A 12,112-nucleotide genomic window follows, 5' to 3' on the forward strand; every position below is an offset into this window, starting at 1 on the left:
AAGCTGCATGTCTACCCCTCACCATAGGGTTTTTACTTTGGTGCCCTACTTACAATTTGATCAGGTCCTGCTTTTAGTTTCCCTTTCAGATCTTCTTAGTCAACTTCTGTTGATGAGTGGGATCATCCCATACTCATCTTTATCTTTCTGACTTAGCTCACTTAACATAATTCCTTCTAGCTCTGTCCAAGATGGGTCAGAGAAGGTGGGTTCATTGTTCTTGATAGCTGCATAATATTCCATATAATCTGCCAATATACGCGGATATCCTGGATATGAGTTCCTGGAGCACCTTGAATTCATGCCCGTATCCTTGAGTTCGCTAGCTAGCAATTTCCGTGGTGGTTTTCTAATGAAGTCCTTCACGGGGGCCCCATGTTCCTTGGGGCACATTGCAGTGCCATCTGTCCCATCCTGCGGGACGTTCAACATGGGCAAACCTAGGAGAGGGAGTGAGGACAAGGAAAGAAGGGAGAGGGAAGAGGACAAGAATCATGAGAGAAATGAGACAAGTAAAGTTTCTGATCAAGTCTGTTTATTAGCACCAAAGGTGCTGTTTTTTTTAAGGCTGGGGCAAGGGGGGGAGTTAGCAGTTGGGGACTGTTGATTGAAGTGGTGTGTTCTCATGGTAATCAGCCTATCTGGAAGGTCCTGGGTGATTCATGGGGAAATGGAGTTGGGAGACAGGAACTTATCTTTTAGGCAAGGCCGTCTGTGAACAAAGACTCTAAGGAGTAGAGAAGCAGGAACTTATCTTTTAAGCAAGGCCTTCTGTGAACAAAGACTCTGTGGTCATGCCAATAGCAACCTTGAGGGCACATGTGGCTCCCCACAGGATGATCTTGCTCATAGACAGCAGTTGAGTAAGAACAGAAGGGAAAATGCAAAGCAGAACTTGAACTGGGTTTAATGTATTATACCAAAGCAAAGGACTCTGGAGGTGGGGGTTCAGGTCCTGGAGCATGATGGTGTAGGAAGACCTAGGTGGGGAGTTACAGTGTTATGCAGAAAATTGAGAAATTTTACACATGTACCAACTACTGTACTGTCAACTGTAAACCATTAGTTACCCCCAGTAAAAAAGAAAAGAAAAAAAATTCCACATAAAACTCTTGGAAATTATTACACAGTATAGTAAGTTGCCAGATTATAAAATTTAATATACAAATGTCAGTGGCATTCCTTTATGCAAATACTAAGCTAGAAGAAGAAATTCTGAAATCAATTCTTCCAACACTAGGAGCAAAAACTAATCAAATATCAGGTAATTAACAAAAGATATGAAAGATTAATACACTGGAATTATGAATTACTATTCAAGTTAATAGAATGAGATAGTAAGAAATGGAAAGCTATACTGTGACCACAGATTAGAAGAATTCATATAGTTAAAAATGATATTTCCCAGAGCCATACACAGATTTAAGGTGATCCCTATTAAGGTCTCACCAATATTTTCAAGAGAAAAGAGCAGAAGTTATACAAGTTTATCCAGTGCCAGAAAATACTTAAGACCATGAAAAATATATTTAAGAACAAAATCGGAGCTATTAAACTTCCTGAACTCAAATTGTATTTATAGGACTATTTTAAAATAAAAAATGTCTAGTACTGTAACAAATACAGACAGACCAGTGGAATGAAATCAAAAGTGCAGAAAAAAGGCTCATATCTTTGGGCAATCAGTTTTTGACAAGGGAACCCAGAACATTGCATGGAGAAAGAGATTCTCTTCAGTAAATAGTGTGGGAATGATTGCATTGAGATATGCAAATGAATAAAACTAGAGCATCACATATCATCATATACAAAGTCAACTCCAGAGAGATGGAACACATCTGCATTAGGCCAGAAACAATAAAATATACAGAAGAAATAAGGGTAGAACATATCACAATCTTTGATTTGGGAATGTCTTCCAAGATTCTAGTCTAACAACAAAAGCAAAAATAAACCAGTGGGACTAAATTATAATAAAAAGCTTCTGCACAAAAGGGACCCACCACCAAAAAAGAAAGACAACCTACAGAATGTGAGATTTTTGAACCTCATGCATCAGATAATGAATTCATGACCAAAAAAATAAATAACTGACTATATTCAGCAGCAGCAGCAACAACAACAACAACAACAACAATCTTATTGGAAATGGATAGAGGAAATGGACATAGTATTCACCAAAGAAGCTTGGGCAAAAAAATCACTAAAATTCATATTCCCCTAGAAATATACATAAAATACACTAGCTTCTTTCCACCCCAGGATCCCTTATCTCATCTGCTCTATTCCTACTTTTTGGTTACTGTTTATTGAATGCTTTGCACAAAGTATCATGTGAGGCTTCTATGAACCACCAAGGCTTCTATGTGCCACCAAGCTAGAGAGCTCAGAGAAATGGAAGTATTTCTAGAAATATATAACCTTCACAATTGAGTAGGCCAATCACAACCAAAAAATTTAAAACAGTTATCAAGAATCTTCTCATCAATAAAAGTCTAGCACCAGGTGGTTTCACAAATGAATTTTATAAAACTTTCAGAAAAATCCGTCTGAAGATAAAGTCCTCTGATCAGCTCAGATTTCCACAGAAGTCTAGAAAAAATTAAATGCCAGCAAATTTCTGGTGGCATGGCAAAGAGTTAGCAACTGTAGCACATCATTCTGGGGGATTGAATTAAAGCAACAATAACTTTTAAAGAATCACCTAAAAACTCGTTAATTTACAACTGTAATATCTTAAGTATCCAGTTAGCCACAAGTGGATCTAGGCAAGCATGATCAGTGGATGTAAAAGGAGTGAGGGAGGGACTCTCAAGAAGGGTGAAGCTGTGCTCAGTAGCAGATGGAGCCATTTGGTACTTATAAAACAGAGTACATGGTCAGAGGAAGCAGATGCAGCTTGTTTCCCATGTTACCCACCCAGAAAGTAGAACTACAGCAGGGAGACCCTATATTGACACCATAAACTCTAAACCACCCTGGTGACAATGATAAAATCTTCCCTCCCCTACCAAGATATATAAACATAAAAATCCATTACACATTACAGTGTGCAAGGGCCAGGTTCAAGTCCATAGTCCCCAGGTAATAGAACTTGACCTCTTCTAAAACTCTACCCCCTTCCATCTGACATTTGAATAGACTAAAATTGTTGAAAATCAGATAGCCAGCTAAATGATGAAACCAATAAGGTGGTCATTGCCTACCTATAGAAGATTTTCCATTATAAATAGGAAAGACACTCAGTTTACCTCTCTAGAATTTAGTTTGGAAATCTAAATATTTTTTATAGAAACCACAAATAATGCAGACCAACTGGAATAAAACTTCATTTTATTTGTGCACTACATTGACACTGGAGTTATGAAAAGAAAGCAGCAGAAATAGCCTTACCAATGAATTTCCCTTGCCAATTTGCTATATACATTATAAGCATAAGTTTAAGAATCAAGGGGTAGGTCTAGACACATAGTTCATTTGGACAGTGAATAACACAGGTTCAAGCTGGGCTCACGCTTCACTGAAGGAAGCTTCAGTGCTATGGTCTCATTATCTCTCTCTGCTTCTCTGTCTCTATCTAATAATAAAGAGCTAAGTAGGCAAATGCATCTTTTTTGAAAAAAAAGAGGCAAGGAGTCAAATTGAATACAGACTCCATTTGCTCAAAACTTGAGCAAAACAAACTGCCTCATTTATTTATTTATTTATTTATTTATTTATAAAATGGAGTATTGACAAGACCATAGGATAAGAGGGGTAAAATTCCATATAATTCCCACCAGCAGAACTCCGTATCCAATCCCCTCCCTTAAAAGCTTGCCTATTCTTTGTCCCTCTGGGAGTATGGATTCAGGATCATTATGGGGTGCAGAAGGTGGAAGGTCTGGCTTCTGTAATTGCTTCTCCGCTGAACATGGGCGTTGACAGGTTGATCCATACTCCCAGCCTGTCTCTCTCTTTCCCTGGTGGGGTAGGGATCTGGGGCTACTGCCTCTTTTTAACTTCTTTTTTTAAATTTGTAAAAAGATGATAACACTAGTCAAGGAGGCCTTAGAAAATCTACTATCAAATTAATGATGCATATGAAGCATTTAACAAGCCACAAAGATCCATCCAAATGAAGCTATTTCATGTAATGAATAATTTATAGCACTCAGCATTAGAATCTTCATTCCCATCATGTGAATATTAGCAAAATTTGGGTTCTGCTATAAGTTTACTCTTAAAATATATGAAAGTGGGAATCGTGTGGAATTATAACCCTATTATCGCATAATTTTGTAGATCAATATTAGATAATTAATAAGAAGACTTAAAAATATCAAAGTTATCCATAGTCATTTATGTTGTTTTTTTTTCCCCCTCCAGGGTTATTGCTGGGCTCAGTGCCTGCACCATGAATCCATTGCTCCTGGAGGCCATTTTTTCTCCCTTTTGTTGCCCTTGTTGTTGTAGCCTCATTGTGGTTACTATTATTGCCATAGCTCATGTTGTTTGTTGTTGGATAGGACAGAGAGAAATGGAGAGAGGAGGGGAAGACAGAGAGGGGGAGAGAAAGATAGACACTGGCAGACCTGCTTCACTGCTTGTGAAGCGACTCCCCTGCAGGTGGGGAGCCTGGGGCAAGAACCAGGATCCTTACGCTAGTCCTTGCGCTTTGCGCCACATGTGCTTAACCCACTACGCCACCGCCCAACCCCCCATTTGTTATTTTTAAAAACAAAAATACCAATGTTTGAGAATTACTACACAATTTCACACCATTATCATTTCAGTTGCATTTATATGTCAATATAGGTTCAGCTATTACATATCATTTAATTTTCTAATCATCTTGAAATAATTTGCTAAAAATTACAAAAATGTTGTGTTATCACAAAAACAAAACTGAATTCTAAAAGTAAATAATTTGAATTTCTACTACAATAATTTTTTTCTTGATAGAGATAGGCAGAAAGAATGAAAAAGAGCACAGTACCAAAGATTCATTTACTGTGGTAACATACTAAATTGCAACATATTTAGAGAAGTAATAATGATTACCCATAAAAAAATCTCATGGGGTTGTTATAATAACTCACCACACTACTCATTTCCAAGTTTAATATCCTTAACAACTGCTGTGTTATCTTAAAATATTGCACTGGTTCTTCACACCTCAGTTAAACCACATCCTTTTAATTATCCATAGGTGAAATTTACCATATTTGAGTTTATCAATCTATGAACTTCATTTAAATGTTCATATTTAAAGTAAATTAGTTTCAAAAAATAATTTGGCAGGTCTTGCCATAGCTGTCATCTTTATCACTACAGCTCTTCATGAGGGTGAGAAAGAAATGAGATGAGACAAGGTGGGAGATATCATATATGATAGGTGGAAGAAACAAATACAAATAAGAGATACCCTAATATACAAATATGAATAAGCATAGTAAACAATATATTAATTGCACCTAGGGTAAGAGAGAAAAACTAAATATTTAAAACATAGCACCTGTTTTTTTTAAGCTTAACCTTAGGGAATGCTACAATAAAATAAACATATCCAGTATCCTAGAAAGTGACCTTTCCCTCAACGTGGATCAACAATGGTAGGGACTGCCCCACTCTCTGAAGGGAGGCTGGACAAAAATATTCTACCACTCAAAGAAGATGGTTCTGGCAATGGATGCAGCCTAGAATGTTCCTAGCTATGACTGCAGAATGTGATCTCAGACCTACAGGGATGCAGAGGTTACACAGGCTCTTACACATAATGTAAGCCCAAGATCAAATTGATGGAGTTTGCAGTTAACAATATTTATATACTTTTCCCATATCTGGGAGCTACTCTTCCCTGATCCAGCTTTCTCCTCCTATTTCCAACTCTGACACCATCTCCTCTGACAATACCTTTGGCCCACCTGCATTCTAGCTGTCAGGCTCAGGCAAAAATTAGTAGTCATGGGCCTCTTGGAATATACCTAAAACACACCTACTAGCTTTTCCCAGAATGAAGACCCCAAATCTCATCTGTTATTTTGTTGCCTTTAGGTTCCTGACTATTAAACAATTTGTTCTTCTTTATATCTTAATAGTTTTTCAACACCAAGTTGCAGATGCTACCATAACACCAACCTGACTTTCCCAGGCAGACAACCCCACCAATGTACCCTTAAATCTCACCTCTCCGGAGCCCTGCCACACTAGTGAAAGATATAAACAGGCTGGGAGTATGGATCAACCTGCCAATGCCCATGTTCCTAATTAGGAATGAAAAGAATGTGATTAGGAAAGGGGTACACAGGGATACTTCTTCTTCTAGCGTTTGCCTTTCTTCCGTAGCCAGTCAACAGCGTCAGGTTGAGCCTGATGTAAAGTTTTGAGACCTCCGTTGAATCTGGAGAGGTGGCAGTCGTTGACTATGTGGGTCATAGTCTGTCTGTAGCCGCAGGGGCAGTTCGGGTCGTCTCTGGCTCCCCAGCGATGGAACATAGCGGCGCACCGGCCATGGCCTGTTCGATAGCGATTGAGGAGGGCCCAATCATAATGTGCTAGGTCAAAGCCGGGTTGACTCTTGCAGGGGTCTGAGATGAGGTGTTTGTTCTTTACTTCAGCTGACTGCCAACTCTGTTTCCAAGAGTCTGGAACAGAGAAGTTCAGTGTAGGTGTAGGAGACCAGATTGGATGACAAGACGTCAAGCGTTGAACAGGGTGGGCAAAGATATCCGCGTATATTGTCAGGTCCGGTCGAGCGTAGACGTGGAAAATAAACTTAGATGATGCCGCATCCCGATGAATATCTGGCGGGGTGATGTTGCTAAGAACTGGCAGCCATGGAAACAGGGTGGAATGGATGGTTCCAGAAATTATCCTCATGGAGGAATATAATTTGGAATCGACCAAGTGGACATGGGGGCTACAGAACCATACTGGGGCACAGTATTCTGCAGTGGAATAGCATAATGCCAGAGATGATGATCATAGTGTGGAAGCGCTTGTGCCCCATGAGGAGCTGGCCAGGGACACTAAAAGCTAACAGCAATTTTCTTAAATTGGGTTTATAGGTCATAGGCATTTGCTGCATTGCTTTCATGTACCATGTATCAACATTTTACTGACATATACTAAAACAGTTTTTGATGTCTTTCCCCTCTGTAGTATCTCAAATTTGATATAAAAAATTCAGTTTATAGCTTTTAACAACAGTAACCAACAAGACTGAATTCTCTCTCTCTCTCTCTCTCTCTCTCTCTCTCTCTCTCACACACACACACACACACACACACATAATGGCCATTTAAGACAACATTATTCCAAATTTTCTTTGAAAAAAATAAGATAGTCCAGAATAATAAGTCAACTTTTTGAGTCAGAATTAGTTAAGAACTCAGAAAATAAAACAACTTCTTAATCATTTAGGTGGTTAGTAAATGAAAGGCATAGGGTACCCCCCCTTGATTCTTAAAAAGCAGTCAGAGTTTAATTTTACTAAACCCTTTATTTTATTTTTAGAAATGTTCATTGTTTCAGTAATGTATATGCATAACTGAAAATGTGTATAAAATATGGAGATACTAGGCATCAGTATATTGTCCCAGTCTTAATCATCTAGTAAAAGATCTTTTTATTTTAATGAGAAAGATATAGAGAAAGAGATCGGAGAACTGCTCAGCTTTGGCTGATGATGGTGGTGTGTATGGGGGAAGGTCTGAACCTGGGACTTTGGAGACTCAAGCATGAAAGTTTTTCTGCATAAACAGTATGCTATCTACATGACCTTAGTAAAAATAAAAATATATATTTTATATTTACAGCAAAGACACTTCTCAAATAACAGAATATACTTATCTAGCATTCTGCTAAGTTTGGTAGTCTATTAAATAAAAGTTCAGAACATTCATGAAAACATACATTGAATTTATGATGATGATTATGGTGAGCATTGTAATCACCATTATATAATTTCAATTATGGAAGTGGTTTTTAAATTATATTTTCCCCAAAATGTATTTCAAAAAGGTTTTATCCTGCCATCAGTAAGGTTTTGTAATTAGGTAACAATCTGAAGTATCAGAAAACAGTAAACAGTAGCTTCTGGAACTGCTTAAGTTCATCAGCAAAGAACCAACCATAAAGATTAAATTATCAGTAATCAAATACTTTCCCACATTATTAAAACAACAACTGTGAGGAAAAAGTAAGCATAGGTAATACAATTTAATACTATAAAATAAATTATATTCCAAATACAATATAATAAAATAGGCTATTTTTTTTCAAACATAACTTAGTTTTCTCCCTGAGATTTCAAGAGTTATAAATATAAATTTATTGTCAACTAATGTTGACCCAATAAAACCAGAGATAGTGGCTAATAAGTCACTTTTGGCTATTAAAGTAAGCTATACACAAAATGTGAATAATATTTTCACTAACATCTTCATCACAGATTTCAGTTATTTTTGAAATCCACATAATTCATGGTAAAAAAAATGGTGAACTAATCCAAATAATTATTTTTCCAGCAACATCACCTCAAGTATAAGTGTTTTTACTTTCCTCACATTCTAGTAAAAAAGAAACAACAGATTATGATATAAAAAAAAGACCTTACAACTCAAAATATAAATTCTGCTAACTCATTAGATTCTGTTTCTCTGTGTACACACACACACACACACACACACACACACACACACACACTCATACCCATGCGTGCACTCAGACATATACAAACACATATATGCATATTATGTATACATTTAAAAATACTTTTAAAGTCCTATACCTTTTTTCTTCATTCTTAATCTTAAAATCAGAACACAGTGAAGGACCAAGGGTAGTGTGAACTCTGAGCAAAGAAGAGGGGCAAAAAGTTAACAGGGTTTCAATATACAACAAAGACAAAAATGGATGACAAAATCTGTTAGACTGAGTACCCATAAAGAAATTGAGAGGGAGAGGCATAACCTTTAGTTTTGGAATCCCCTAGGGTCCCCAATTGACTGCAAACCACCATAACTGCTGCTTTGCCTCCTGGCAGCCATTTTAGTATTGCTCCAACCCCGCCCATCAGAAAGAGAGTTCCTGGGTCATGTTGGCAATGCGCAGAAACAGGAAGTAGGATTGCAAATTTAGGAGCCTTAGGAGACTCACTTTAGTACTGGAATGGTAAACTCTTGCCAGGATTGTAGCCTCCAGGAGAAAAAGTCATGGGATCATATTATATGTGGAGTGCATCGTTTCTCATCTAAGGATCTGCCACTAGTGCTTCGAAAGAGGGGAGGAGGTAGGAAATGAGGCCCTGAGATGAACCTAATGATGACCTATATCTGGTCGTAGAGGAGTGAGGGCATTGACATTTGATTAGGAGATGCTTGCAGTGTATTCATTTCTGTTGTTGTGTTCCTGGCAGTTGTCATCATCACTGACTGGTAAAAATCAGAGTTAGTGCTTTGAAAAGGTTCTTGAGCAGGTACTCTCCTTCAAGGGCTACTGTCAACTTTAAATTACTTGTATCCATTTATTTGAAATCCAAGGTGAGTAGTAGGGAGATCAAGGAGGCATGAGTTTGCTACAAGTTTGGAGTTGAGGTACACATTTTAGAATATAATGCTGGGGCACATTATTTTTCTCATAGTGTACTTTCTTTTTCTGGATGCAGGTGACAGTGATGTGAAGTGCTTAATATAAGCTTTCCAAACTTCATGGGGTGCTTGTTTGATAATGATCTGATACAGTATTTGTGAAAAGTCTAAACATTCATCACTTATGCCTATCTGCATGCTTCAACAATGAATTCAGACGTGGGAAACAAACTGTGTGAAGCCCTGAAGTGAAGATGGAGGGAACTTTCTCACAACTCAAATACTTTTGCAGGATTTCCATGTTGCTTTGCTTTCTTCTTCCAGGATTTGGCATTTTAGAAAATAAAATGTTCAGAATCCTGGTGCATGATAGTGAAAAGACCCTAAATTGAGATTAAAAAAAAATTATATTTATTCCCTTTTGTTGCCCTTGTTGTTTTATTGTTGTAGTTATTATTGTTGTTATTGATGTCATTGTTGGATAGGACAGAGAGAAATTGAGAGAGGAGGGGAAGACAGAGGGGGGAGAAAAAGACAGACACCTCCAGACCTGCTTCACCGCTTGTGAAGCACTCCCCTGCAGGTGGGGAGCCCAGGGGCTCAAACCGGGATGCTTATGCCTGTCCTTGCACTTTGCGCCACGTGGCGCTTAACCCGCTGTGCTACTGCCAGACTCCCCTAAATTGAGATTTGAGAGTGTTCTGCAGAAACCTACCATGAGGAGATGAGAAAATGTGCCCATGTGTCAACAACTGTTCTGTCAATCATTAACTCCTCAAGACATTTATTAAAGAAATGAAGAATGGGGCCAGGTGGTGGTGCACCTGGTTGAGCACATGTGTTTCAATGTGCAAGGACCAGGTTGAGCACACGTGTTACAATGCACAAGGTCCTGGGTCCCCCCTGCAGGAGGGAAAGCTTGTAAGTGGTGAAACAATGTTACAGGTGTCTCTCTCCTGCTCTATCACACCCTTCCCTCTCTATTTCTGGCTGTCTTTATCCAATACATAAATAAAGATAATTAAAATTTTTTAAAAACTTAAAAAAGAATAAATGAAGAAAATAAAGTACCTTAGATTCTTCCCATTCGATGTAACTCAGGAAAGTGACAAAATGTCGGTAACAGAAATCATTTGATAGCGCATGTTTAAAGTTATTTTATTTTCCCTGGCTTGTAAATCTGAGAAACGATGCTGAGAGGACTAAGTTTTATAAGCAATACCAATAATATTGATGGCATCTCTTGACATCTTATATGGAAGTGGTCATGATAAACCAAGAATAAAATGTAAATGCTGTGGACATACAGATACCAATTATTTCATGAACAGAATAAGTGCCTAAAAGAATATTACTTATGGCAGTGTAACTGTGTTATTGGAGTTTTCAAAATAATCAGAAAATCAGTTTCTAATCCCAGTTCTCTTAAGAAAAAGATAACTTAGGTCAAGTACTATAACTTTTGTCATGCAGCATTACATTATCTATAAACTGACCCAGAAACTGTATGAAGTTCTTTTCTGATAATAAAGCAGCATTACATTATCTGTAAACTGACCTGGAAACTGTATAAAGTTCTTGATAATAAAATAAAATGGGGTTAGAAGCCTCATTGTGAACCTTTTAACATACTGTGAATATTACATAGAGCAAAAATTGCTATATCTTTTGCCAAAGTGATATGAAAAATTTGAGATTCTACTCAGTTTAAATTTTTTTATTATTATCTTTATCTATTGGATAGAGACAGCCAGAAATTGAGAGGGAAGGGGGAGATAGAGATGGAGAAAGATGCCTACTAGCTATATATAAAATGGAGGAGCCCCTCCAGCTCTTCATCTGCATTATTCCAGCCCTTAGGTCCTTGATTGGTCAACAATTTGTTTGGCTTTGTATGTTAACTCTCTTGTCAACCACCAGGTTCCAGATGCCAGCAAGATGCTGACCAGACTTCCCTGGACAGACAACCCACCAATGTGTACTGGAGCTCCACTTCCCCAGAGCCCTTCCCCACTAGGGAAGGAGAAAGACAGGCTGGGAGTATGGATCGACCTCTCAGTGCCCATGTTCAGCGGGGAATCAATCACAGAAGCCAGACCTTCCACCTTCTGCAACCCACAATGACCTTGGGTCCATACTCCCAGAGGGATAAAGAATGGGAAAGCTATTAGGAAAAGGTATGGGATATGGAGATCTGGTGATTGGAACTGTGTGGAGTTGTACCCCTCCTATCCTATGGTTTTGTTAATATCTCCTTTTTGAAATAAATAAATAAATTTTAAAAAAAGAATAGGAAAGCTATCGGGGAGGGGATGGGATACAGAGTTCTGGTGGTGGGAATTGTGTGAAGTTGTAACCCTCTAATCCTATGGTTTAGTCAATGTTTCCTTTTATAAATAAAAAAACTAAAAAAAGGTAAGTCCATTTCTTAAATTCTGGTTAATCTCTAGACAGTTTTCCATAGGGGATGGACCAATTTACATTCCCACCAGCAGTGTAGGAGAATCCCTTTTCTTCCACCGTCTCTCCAATAGTTGGTG

This window comes from Erinaceus europaeus, chromosome X (assembly GCF_950295315.1).
Source record: "Erinaceus europaeus chromosome X, mEriEur2.1, whole genome shotgun sequence".
Taxonomy (NCBI): Eukaryota; Metazoa; Chordata; class Mammalia; order Eulipotyphla; family Erinaceidae; genus Erinaceus; species Erinaceus europaeus.